This window comes from Bactrocera neohumeralis, chromosome 4 (assembly GCF_024586455.1).
Source record: "Bactrocera neohumeralis isolate Rockhampton chromosome 4, APGP_CSIRO_Bneo_wtdbg2-racon-allhic-juicebox.fasta_v2, whole genome shotgun sequence".
NCBI lineage: Eukaryota > Metazoa > Arthropoda > Insecta > Diptera > Tephritidae > Bactrocera > Bactrocera neohumeralis.
Genome location: NC_065921.1, coordinates 13,933,887 through 13,944,456, shown reverse-complemented (window position 1 = coordinate 13,944,456; position 10,570 = coordinate 13,933,887).

Genomic DNA, 10,570 nt, shown 5'->3' with positions numbered 1-10,570 from the left:
ATACTTTCAATTTTTTTAAAAATGTTTTTATTAAGAATAAATCCATATGTTTTAGAAATATTAAGTAGTATAGAATTCGAGTTTCCTGGAATCTCACAACGTGACCCCAATTTCCTTTTTTTCGCTTATTTAAAAATAGTAAAAAAAAAGCTAGAAAACAAAGTTGTTGAACTAAGTTAAGACTTCCTTTGAACTTTAGCATTCTTTAATGCTATATAATACGATTTAGTACTCGCTACCCTTTTTATACCAAAATTAAATAGAGACAATTATTTGGCGTCTAACAGAAGTATCACAAAAAAAGTTATATCAGTTCATTTCGATTTCTAAACCGATCAAATTTGCTGAAGCTCTAGCTATCTTCTGATCTCTGATACATGAAAACATTTTTATAACAGAGGATCCAAGTAAAGGTACTTCAATAGGCTTTTTCTGACAGATCGCAAAGGAATCTCTCATGTTATTTTTGTCCATTATTGTTTGGCATTTCGTCATGGAAAGACTAACGCCTAATCAACGTTTAAAAATCGTTCAATTTTATTAAGAAACTTCTCATTGTGTAAAGAATATGTCTCGCGCGCTTCGCTCATCTTATGATCAGCATAATAGGTTTACTGAGCGTACTATTCACCCATCTTGAAGTCCAGCATTCATCATTGCATAATATTAGACCAAACAGAAAACGTCCAATACGCAGTAAATAATATTTACAAGCCGTAGATGAGAGTGTACACGAAAACCGTGGAGAGTCGACTGGGCGTCGTTCGCAGCAACTGGGACTGACGTAGGAAACGTCTTGATGTATTTTACGTCAAGTTTTTGTATTGAAAGTGTACAAAGGGCTGAGGCCTTCGATCTTCCCAAGCGACATCGCTTCGATCTATGGGTTCTTGAAAGTTTCAAGAGGATCCGACGTTTTCGAGCCAAATTTTGTTCGGCGGTGAGACCCATTTCTGGCTCTAAAAGGATATGTAAACAAGCAAATTTGCCACATTTGCTTGGTGTGGTTTGTAGGCCGGTAGAATCATCGGTCCATATTTCTTCAAAAATGATGCCGTTGAGAACATAACCGTCAATGGCGACCGTTATCGCGCTATTTGACCGACTATCTGATGCCTGAAATTGAAGATCGTGATCTCGACGACAGTTGGTCTACAAGACGCCACTTCCCACACATCGTATCAATCAATGAATTTATTGAGAGAACACTTCGATGAGATGATAATTTCACGTTTTGGCCCGGTCAATTGGCCACCAAGATCACACCGTTAGACTTCTTCCTGTGGGGATAAGTAAAATCAAAAATCTATGGCTTCCTTTTCGTAATGCTCGAACAAGTTATTAAAAATTGAACTCAACAGGTGGACTCAACATTTGAGACATAGCTGCGTACAAAATTTACAAAGATAATCTTTAAAAACTAAATAACAGAGAATGTTGTTTCGAACGATAATAAACATTTCTCACTTAATTTGAAGTCTATGTGTTTTTTCTGTAAAAAAAATAGGGAACCTCGAAATAGATCAACCTTTACGACTGAATCCTATAATGAGGCAAATGAGCCATTAAAACTCAGGACCCTATTTAATTAATAGTCGAAGAGTATGAAAGATTACCGTTAAATTTTGTGATAATAGAACGCAATTCCCCCCATGCTACGTTTATGATTTAGGAGAGGTCTATACCTTTAAAGTAACTAACTTCCAATAAAATATCGCACTGCACTCTCTTGAATATTGATTTGTTATTGAGAATGAGTATACAGGCAAGACGAGACTATTAGATTTCGCTGCAGCAAACCTCAACTAATTCCAATTACATTGCATATTGCTACAACGAGACGGTGAAGGCAGTAGCCAATAGATATAAATATATATTTGTATAGGTTTGTTTAGAAAACGGTGCTGTTAAGTGGCACATGTGCCAATTTCGAATGACTACAACAGCTGTTTTGCACACATACATAACGGTAATAATACATATATACATACACATTAAAATGTATCGCAATTGATTACATAATACACCCACAACCTAATCGAACTTAGACAAAGTAACAATCGAGATTTGGAAATTGAAATTAGCCAATTGATGGAGTGAGAGACAGACATACCTACTAAAGCGTACAAGTGGGTGGCACCAAAATGCAATTAAATGCTTACGAAGGGTTACAGAGGTGGACAGTGTGACTACTGCATGGAGTTAGGCAGGCATTTAAGAGCAGGCTATGGTAGACATAACAAAGCTGACGCTGGCACAGCATGGACTGACAGTTGCATTTCACTGTCGCTGCCTGCTTCACTGCGATCCCTCCGGTAACTGTTTTGAAAACAATTTTTTGAGCTTCGAACTTCGAACCCAGATTCACACTTTCTACTCCAGTGAGATTTCGGATGAGGGCAGAATCTATATATTTCCAAATAAATATATACGCACCCATACACATATGAAATTTGCATGCAACCCATGCCTGGTTCAAATGACTCTAATATTCATTTTGATTTCGAGAGTCGAAAATTGCCGAACAATAGACAGGCGGACACAAGTGACATGTCGAACAACGCATTGGCACAGCAATGTCAAGCAAGTGTGTGAAAGTGTCGAATGCATACAAGGCAAGTGGAGACACACACACGCATACACTTAGACACTGTGGGTGGAAATGACAGATCAACTAGATCAACTGACAGTTAAGTGTGTGTTTAGCAGAGAGGGGTGCAGACAACATGACAACAAGCTACGCACTTTACCTTACAAATATATTTCTACACTAATATGGAATTGAGTAAATATATTAGAGTGATTGTAATTGTTTGCGTGTACAGAAATTTACTTATGTCTCTGTGTTTGTTATTTTGTATGAGAATTGGCAAAATTGAATCAACAGTAAATGACAACTGCATTGCAGTCGCAATTCTATGCAAATCTATTATTGGTAGTGGAGAGACACATGCGCCCTTTTGATTTGGTAGTTAAGTACGCCTAAAAGCATGCTACAATAATTGAAAAATATGAATTTACTTTGTAGAGTTGCTGGAAATTTACAAAGCAACGCAAACATGAGAAATAGTATTAGAGAACACGCAAAATTTCTTAAAGTATACAAAAAAAATACAACCCTGGTTCCTGTGGTGTTCCTTTTCTTTGTAAATATTCGACAAATATTGGGAATAAATCTTCTTATCAGCAAGAGTTAAAATTTTGCTATAAACCTTAAACTAAAGGCTCTGCAATACCGTCACCTTCGAACCGCCATCAAGAGTCATCGTTTAGCATCGAATCCCGAAATATACGTTCATAAATACAAACTGGATAACGACTCAAAATATAATTTTATCCAGGTCTATAAAATGTGCTGTTTTTTCTTTTTTGAAGTAGGCACTGCCTACGCGGTTATAACCGAGTTTACAACAGCGAGAAAGCAGAACTAATGGCGTGGTTGGTGTGGTCAATGGTATCGATGTCATCGGCGTACGCCAGCAGTTGTACACTCTTGTAGAAGATTGTATCTTCTTTAATCAGATCTGAAGCTCAAATAATTGTCTCCAGCAGCAGGTTGAAGAGGTCACACGATAGGAAATCGCCTTGTCTCAAACCTCGTGTAGTAACGAACGGCTCATAGAGGATCCTGACGAAGATTTTGATACCTTCTCTGCTAGTATATTTCATATTACATATTTTGGCTTCAGCCAGGTTTTTTTTCAATACCTAAAATTTCTTTACATCTAAAATCAAATGAATTTGATTAAACTGAGTATATCAGTTGAAGTGTAATGTTGGGTTGCGTCATTTGGATACGCCGAAAATCAGTATATATACAGCTTTGAACTGATGACGCACAGCTACGCCAATAAAATAAATGAAATAAATAAAAATAAAAAAAATTCCGCTCCGGATTAAAACTTGCACACCCTCATACATAGCTTCAAAATAAATCCAGATTTCTGCAAATGTGCGCATTTTACATATTTATTGGCAATTAATAAACTTTCCATTTTGCTATGCCTAAAAGTATTGCAAACATACTACATTCAGCCTAAATGTATGCTTATCTTAGCAAGCACAGCATTTTCAATAATCTCTATATTCCGAATAAAAGTTATGCATGCGAAGCATGAGTAACAGAGAAAACGAATATATGGAAAATATGAAATAAAATCTGCAATAAATAACTTCAAAAAATCTTAAATTTTCTGCTTTGCGCCTGCAACTATGCAATGGAAATTTGTTAACTGCATTTTTAAGCTTACTTAGCAAATATGAATTAAAAGCAGGTTGTGAGAAATTGAAAATACTCTATATTTGTTTATAAATAGAGAAAGTGTAGATGCTTAAAACTCTTGGAAATAAATATTAAATATCGAATTGCTTCGTTTAAAGGTGAAATTAAATATTCACTACAATAAATCGAGTTAGAGTTGCATTGTATTATTCTGTAGCAACTAAATGGTTTAGATTTAGATGTAAATTCATAGCTATGAGCGGGAAGAATTTCAGAATAGTGTTTTCTACATTTTGTGACCATCAATAGTATATATAAATCTTCGGATACGTATATAGTATGTGTCAATATATCGGGTGATTTTTTAAGAGCTTGATAACTTTTTAAAAAAAAAAAACGCATAAAATTTGCAAAATCTCATCGGTTCTTTATTTGAAACGTTAAATTGGTTCATGACATTTACTTTTTGAAGATAATTTTTTAAATGTTGATTTTCGTCTTAGGTGGTCCATTCAAAGTCCATTTTGGGCAATTTTTCGAGCATTTCGGCCGGAATAGCCCGAATTTCTTCGGAAATGTTGTATTCCAAAGCTGGAATAGTTGCTGGCTTATTTCTGTAGACTTTAGACTTGACGTAGCCCCACAAAAATAGTTAAAGGCGTTAAATCGCATGATTTGGTGGCAACTTACGGGTCCATTTCTTGAGATGAATTGTTCTCCGAAGTTTTCCCTCAAAATGACCATAGAATCGCGAGCTGTGTGGCATGTAGCGCCATCTTGTTGATACCACATGTCAACCAAGTTCAGTTCTTCCATTTTTGGCAACAAAAAGTTTGTTAGCATCGAACGATAGCGATCGCCATTCACCGTAACGTTGCGTCCAACAGCATCTTTGAAAAAATACGGTCCAATGATTCCACCAGCGTACAAACCAATAAACAACTGCATTTTTCGGGATGCATACGCTGATCATGCCATTTAACGCCTTTAGACTATTTTTTGTGGGGCTACGTCAAGTCTAAAGTCTACAGAAAAAGCTGCAACTATTCCAGAACTTTGGAAACAACATTTCCGAAGAAATTCTATTCCGGCCGAAATGCTCGAAAAAGTTGCCCAAAATTGGACTTTCCGAATGGACCACCTAAGACGCAGCCGCGGTCAACATTTAAATGAAATTATCTTCAAAAAGTAAATGTCAAGAACCAATCTAACGTTTCAAATAAAGAACCGATGAGATTTTGCATTTTTATGCGTTTTTTTTTTTTAAAAAGTTATCAAGCTCTTAAAAAATCACCCGATATATGTTAGGTGTTTATTATTTTATAATTTATGTATCGAAATACAGCACACACTTAAGAAACATTATACATACATACTTTAGTAAATTGTTTTCATTTTCGCTTCTTTCAGAAGTATTTAATATAGATAAACCGACCGAGGACTTGCTACTGCTTTTAAATATTGTTGTCATTGCCATCATACTTTTCGCCGGTTATATTATTAGAAACTGATTGCACAACGGCTGTGTAAACTGACGTTAACCAATATCAAAAGCACCATCGGGATCAGGAAGAACCTCGATACCTACATGCTTCCTCGCTTTACCTGAAGTGTGTTCAGGAATCTATTGCTCGGAGCTGGATCTTAAGCTATCCTTCAAGGTTCCGAAATACTGCAGTATTTTCTAGCAGGAAGTATTTTCTGTTAGAAAAACAGCTGAGATAGCGAAGCAACATAACGAAGATCAATATATAGTATACTTCGATAGCCAAGCGGATATTAAGGGAATAGCCTCACATCTTATTACCTCTAAGAATATGCCTGGAAGCACAAGGTATTAGACGTGCTGGCTGACGAATGCGACTGCATATATGCTGGCTTCCAGGCCAAAAGTGCATGCCGGGGAACGAAAAGGTAGATGAGAAAGTGCTGAGAGAACGAGCAGGCTAGAATGTAATACCTTAAGAACATGCAAGAATGCGATGGTCATGTGCAAAAGTACCGAATAAAAACACGCGTACAGGGAAGTAGGCCTGAAAGAGATGTAGGAACACCTCATCTACTTTTGTCCGACTTCACCTAGAACTCACTTTAGATATCTAGCAACTGCGCAGTTGAAAGGTTAGGTGAAGCATCAAAATTAGATATCGAGCGCGACAACCAGTCAGTATAACCTAACGTAAGTTGATATTAGCCGTCTTATTATCCCTAGCTAGAACTCTTGCGCGGAACTGAATTAAACCTTTTTCGAGCATTTTGAGGTGAGCAGTGGCACAAAGAATCGCTTTCGTATATGTTTTCCGCAAAGGTGACTTCACGCTCAATGACTAGTTAATCTCTTAACACATCTGATTTGTAAATATTTAAATCCTTACAAATTTCCATAAATTTTATACAAACAAAAACAAAACAAATCTAAAATGAAAATCTTTAAAAATTTTCATAAATTTAATAATTTAAGAAGCCACAGAGTAACCAACGTTGCAGTCCGTTCATATTTAATTTTTCATTCTTTATTCAGTTCACTTTGCTTTGTTTTTATTACATCCCGAAGACTGTCAAGCCTGGTAAAACGGCGTGCAAACTGGGCTGTTGACTGTCGCAGTGCCGCGGTGTTGGCGCATCCGGTGCGCTCATTCACATTATAATTGCCGTGGAATTGTTGTCACAAACAAATAACGGCACCAGCAGCTGACGTTGCAAGAAGAAGATAAGCAAATAACAACAACACATTAGCGCAATGCAACTGCAACAAACGCTAGATTTGGGGCCGCATATTAGCGCCAAAGGTATGGCCACTTGCCACTCACTTTCCACTCATAATTCCTTTCGCTTCGTCCTCCATCTGTCGCCGGTCAGCCTTATCGCGCGCTCTTTATTTTCTATTTACCTTTTTATATGCCTCTGACTGCATGCAGATGCGATTTTTACTGTAGCGTTATTGTTTTGCTGGAATCTCTTTTTGTTTACTTCATTGTATATTAAATTGCGCTATAGAAGTTTCTGCGGGGTTATTTGGTGCAACAGTATTTTTGCGGTTTAATCCGAGGAAGTATTATTTTCTGTAAAATTGTGCCTTTCCTTTTTTATTATTATATTCTCAGTTTTTGAGGGAAGCTTTCACACATAACGAAAGTTTTTTTGCAGTTTAATCGCTCAACTAGAAGCTTAGCGTATAAAATCCGTGTTTAAGGGAAGCTTTCACATATAATGAAAGCTCTTTTTGTACAGTCTTATGACTTATGTTAAAGCTTAGAGTATAAAATTTGTCTTAAAGAAAAGCTTTCACAGATAACGAAAGTTTTTTTACAGACTTATGATTTCTCTAAAAGCTTAGAGTATAAAATCTTAGTTTGCGGAAAGCTTTGACACATAATGAAAGCTTTTTTATGCAGATAAGTGGCTTAAATGAAAGCTTAATGTATAAAAATAGTGTTTGAAGAAAGCTTTCACACATAACCAAAGCTTTTGTACCGACTACTGGCTTAAGTGAAAGCTTTGAGTATAAAAGAAGCTTATGAAGGCAACTTTCACATATAATGAACGCTTTTTGTTCCGATCATTGGCCAAAGTGAAAGCTTACCGCAGAAGGGATTTATAGTTGACTAAATTTTACAAAAAGCGCTTAATTCTTCCGTAGGGTGTCTGAACAACATGTAGACCAAAACTTCTTCAACACAATTGTATTTCTTTATTCTATCCGCCATCTCACAGTCTCCAGCCATTTAGTATTCTACCACCACACTTTTCCTTTATATTTTTATTTCACTCTGAGAAATCCCTGTCTCCATTGCATGCCCACGTCAAGTGTGTTGTTGTTGCCGGTAAGTATTTGTCGGCACCGTAGCTGCATTGCTTATGAAGGCGCACAATTTTAATTGCATTTAACGTCATTTGAATGCCGCATTTGCCATTGAAAATTGGTCGCCGGAGGCAGCCACACCTGTACGCTGCAGGACAAAGGCAAAAAGGCTTCGCCACCACACGACATTTGCGTGAGCAATTGCAACTGTCTGCTGTAGCGAACCAGCCAGCCAGCACCCTAAGGACCAACTGTCAGTATGCACCAACGCGTCTGACATAACTGCATACATATAAACAAGCACAGCTGTGCATTGCATGTGTATAACCCACGGACTGTTTATTGTGCAGAGTACGTTGTCCCTTCGTAGAGGCTCCGAGGCATCAGCGTGCTCCGACAACTTTAAATGGGCAACACTACGTGCCGCATTGCTGGCATTTAGCAGCCTTTTAGGCGCAGAAGGTGGATGGCAGTTATAAAGCAAGCGGTGGAGGAAGAGAGAGAGTGAGAAAGTGAAGATGTGAGTGGGAGATGTACCAGCGCTTGAGTGAGCAGGAATTTTTTAACGGAGTTCATAGTGCTGAGGCTGTCGCTTCAGGAGTTGGCGCTTTTGCGGCGGGTGGGAAGCGCAAAAAAACGGGCATTATCAGTTGAAAACGGAAAAAATTATAAATCATAGCTTAATTTTCCTGTTTCCGTTTAATGCCGTAAATGAGTTTCAGTTTCATTTGCGTTTGAATTTTTCGCCAGCCGACAGACGTCGGCATACCGTTATAAATATTTACATGTACTTTTATATACAAGTACATTAATATGCGCACAATATGGCAATAATCTGTCTGCCTTTGACATTTGCTACACTCCTCTCTCATTTTCACTTTTCTTTTACGCTCCTTTACTTCCGGTTTTCACCGCCATCATTTTCTTAATGCAATTATGAAATGGCGTACACACTCCTCGCTCTCTTCGACTTAAGCGTGCAAAGTAATGCGGAAAAAAATGTGTCTGCCGCGTTTGTTGTTACTCTCGTTTGATATTTTAACGGGTCTGCACGTCTTTTCTCTCATTATTGTTGTTATTTTTATTTAGAATTATGTTGCATGGAAAAAATTATAATAATGACAAAGCTAAAAGCGTGAGTTGGCCCTTTAATCATCTTTTTTCACGTGACATTTATGCAAAAGTGAAATTAAGTCTGCGCTTTTAGACATCAGAGATGCAAATATTAAAAAGACAGGGTTGATTCGTTTGGTGAAAAGTAAAATCTCATTATAGTGATATTTTTAAATCGGACTTTTTTCTTTGTAAAAAAGTTTTTAAGTTTCTTATTCGCAAAGCTCTCGATATTTAAATAAGCTTCTGAGAATATTTGCGCCGAGTCTGCATATGATAAAGGTCTACAAATTTGGAAAACTAAAAAAAAAAATTAAAGTGCAGGAACTAATTTCGAAAGACCTTCACGAAACCTGTCTCGAAGTGATCAAGGACCGCGATTGAATCCAGCATACCAACGATAAACACTAGTCCTTCTGGGAGCGTTATGGCCAAATACTATCCATGGTCGTTTGATCATCTCTACCTGTCATACATATGCCTGAGCGCCATCAGCTTTGGGTCCGTCAGGAGTATTCTAATGACCACCCTTTCCTTTCGAACCCATACCTTATGGCTCCCTTGGTTTTGCTGAGAGGTTGCAGTATCTGAGGATTTCCTCAATCTCACTGAGGAAAGTGCAGCTGGCAACCAGGGCGCAGCGGACGGTGCACTTTGTTCATATTCTCTCTCTCGATCAGCAACCTCTTGGCCCACTCGAGTGTATTAGCAAGCTGCTCAGATACCCACGTCACTTGCGAGCGCGTTTTTACCGTCTTCCCCATCCTATTACTCATAGAGTGGCCCGATGTCCGGTCTTGCCCTACTGGAGTATCGGTACTGCTACATTTCGCCAGCGACTGTTTCGTCGCTCCTGGAGCAGCACTTCCACCAGGGACAAATCTGGGTATCGGTTTCAACATCCCTTCACTTCCCTATGTCACCTTTCTGTCAACGTTTATTTTGTTGTTATTATCCTTGCAAATAAGGTCCCCACTCCAAGCCGGTATTCGTCCCTCGGATAGGTAGTCGCCATTAATGGTCCCAAGGTTGTCTCAATAACGAGGCCAAGGCGAGGATTGACGCACGCTCTTATGAGGCTACACGTTCAGAGCCGACCAGCGCAAAGAAGGAGTCGTCTCAACTTACACCCACCACGCCAACTTAACGGCGACGTACCCCTACCAGGGTTTTAACGGGGCACAGGCAGTTGCGATATTAGCCCGTGAACCATTTCTGATGCGTGTCACCTAATCATACTCAGGTTTGAGAATGCCGCAACTACCAGCCCAGGGTTCTACCAAATCCTAAAAAGCTAATCCTATTCATAATACAATTTCACAGCAAAAGTCGTCAGGAGTCAGGAGGAGCGTCACCCAGTATGCACTAACTTGGAAGCGACCTGCACCACAACCCATTTCCATTAAAGCTTTATGAAAAATTTCTGAAGTATT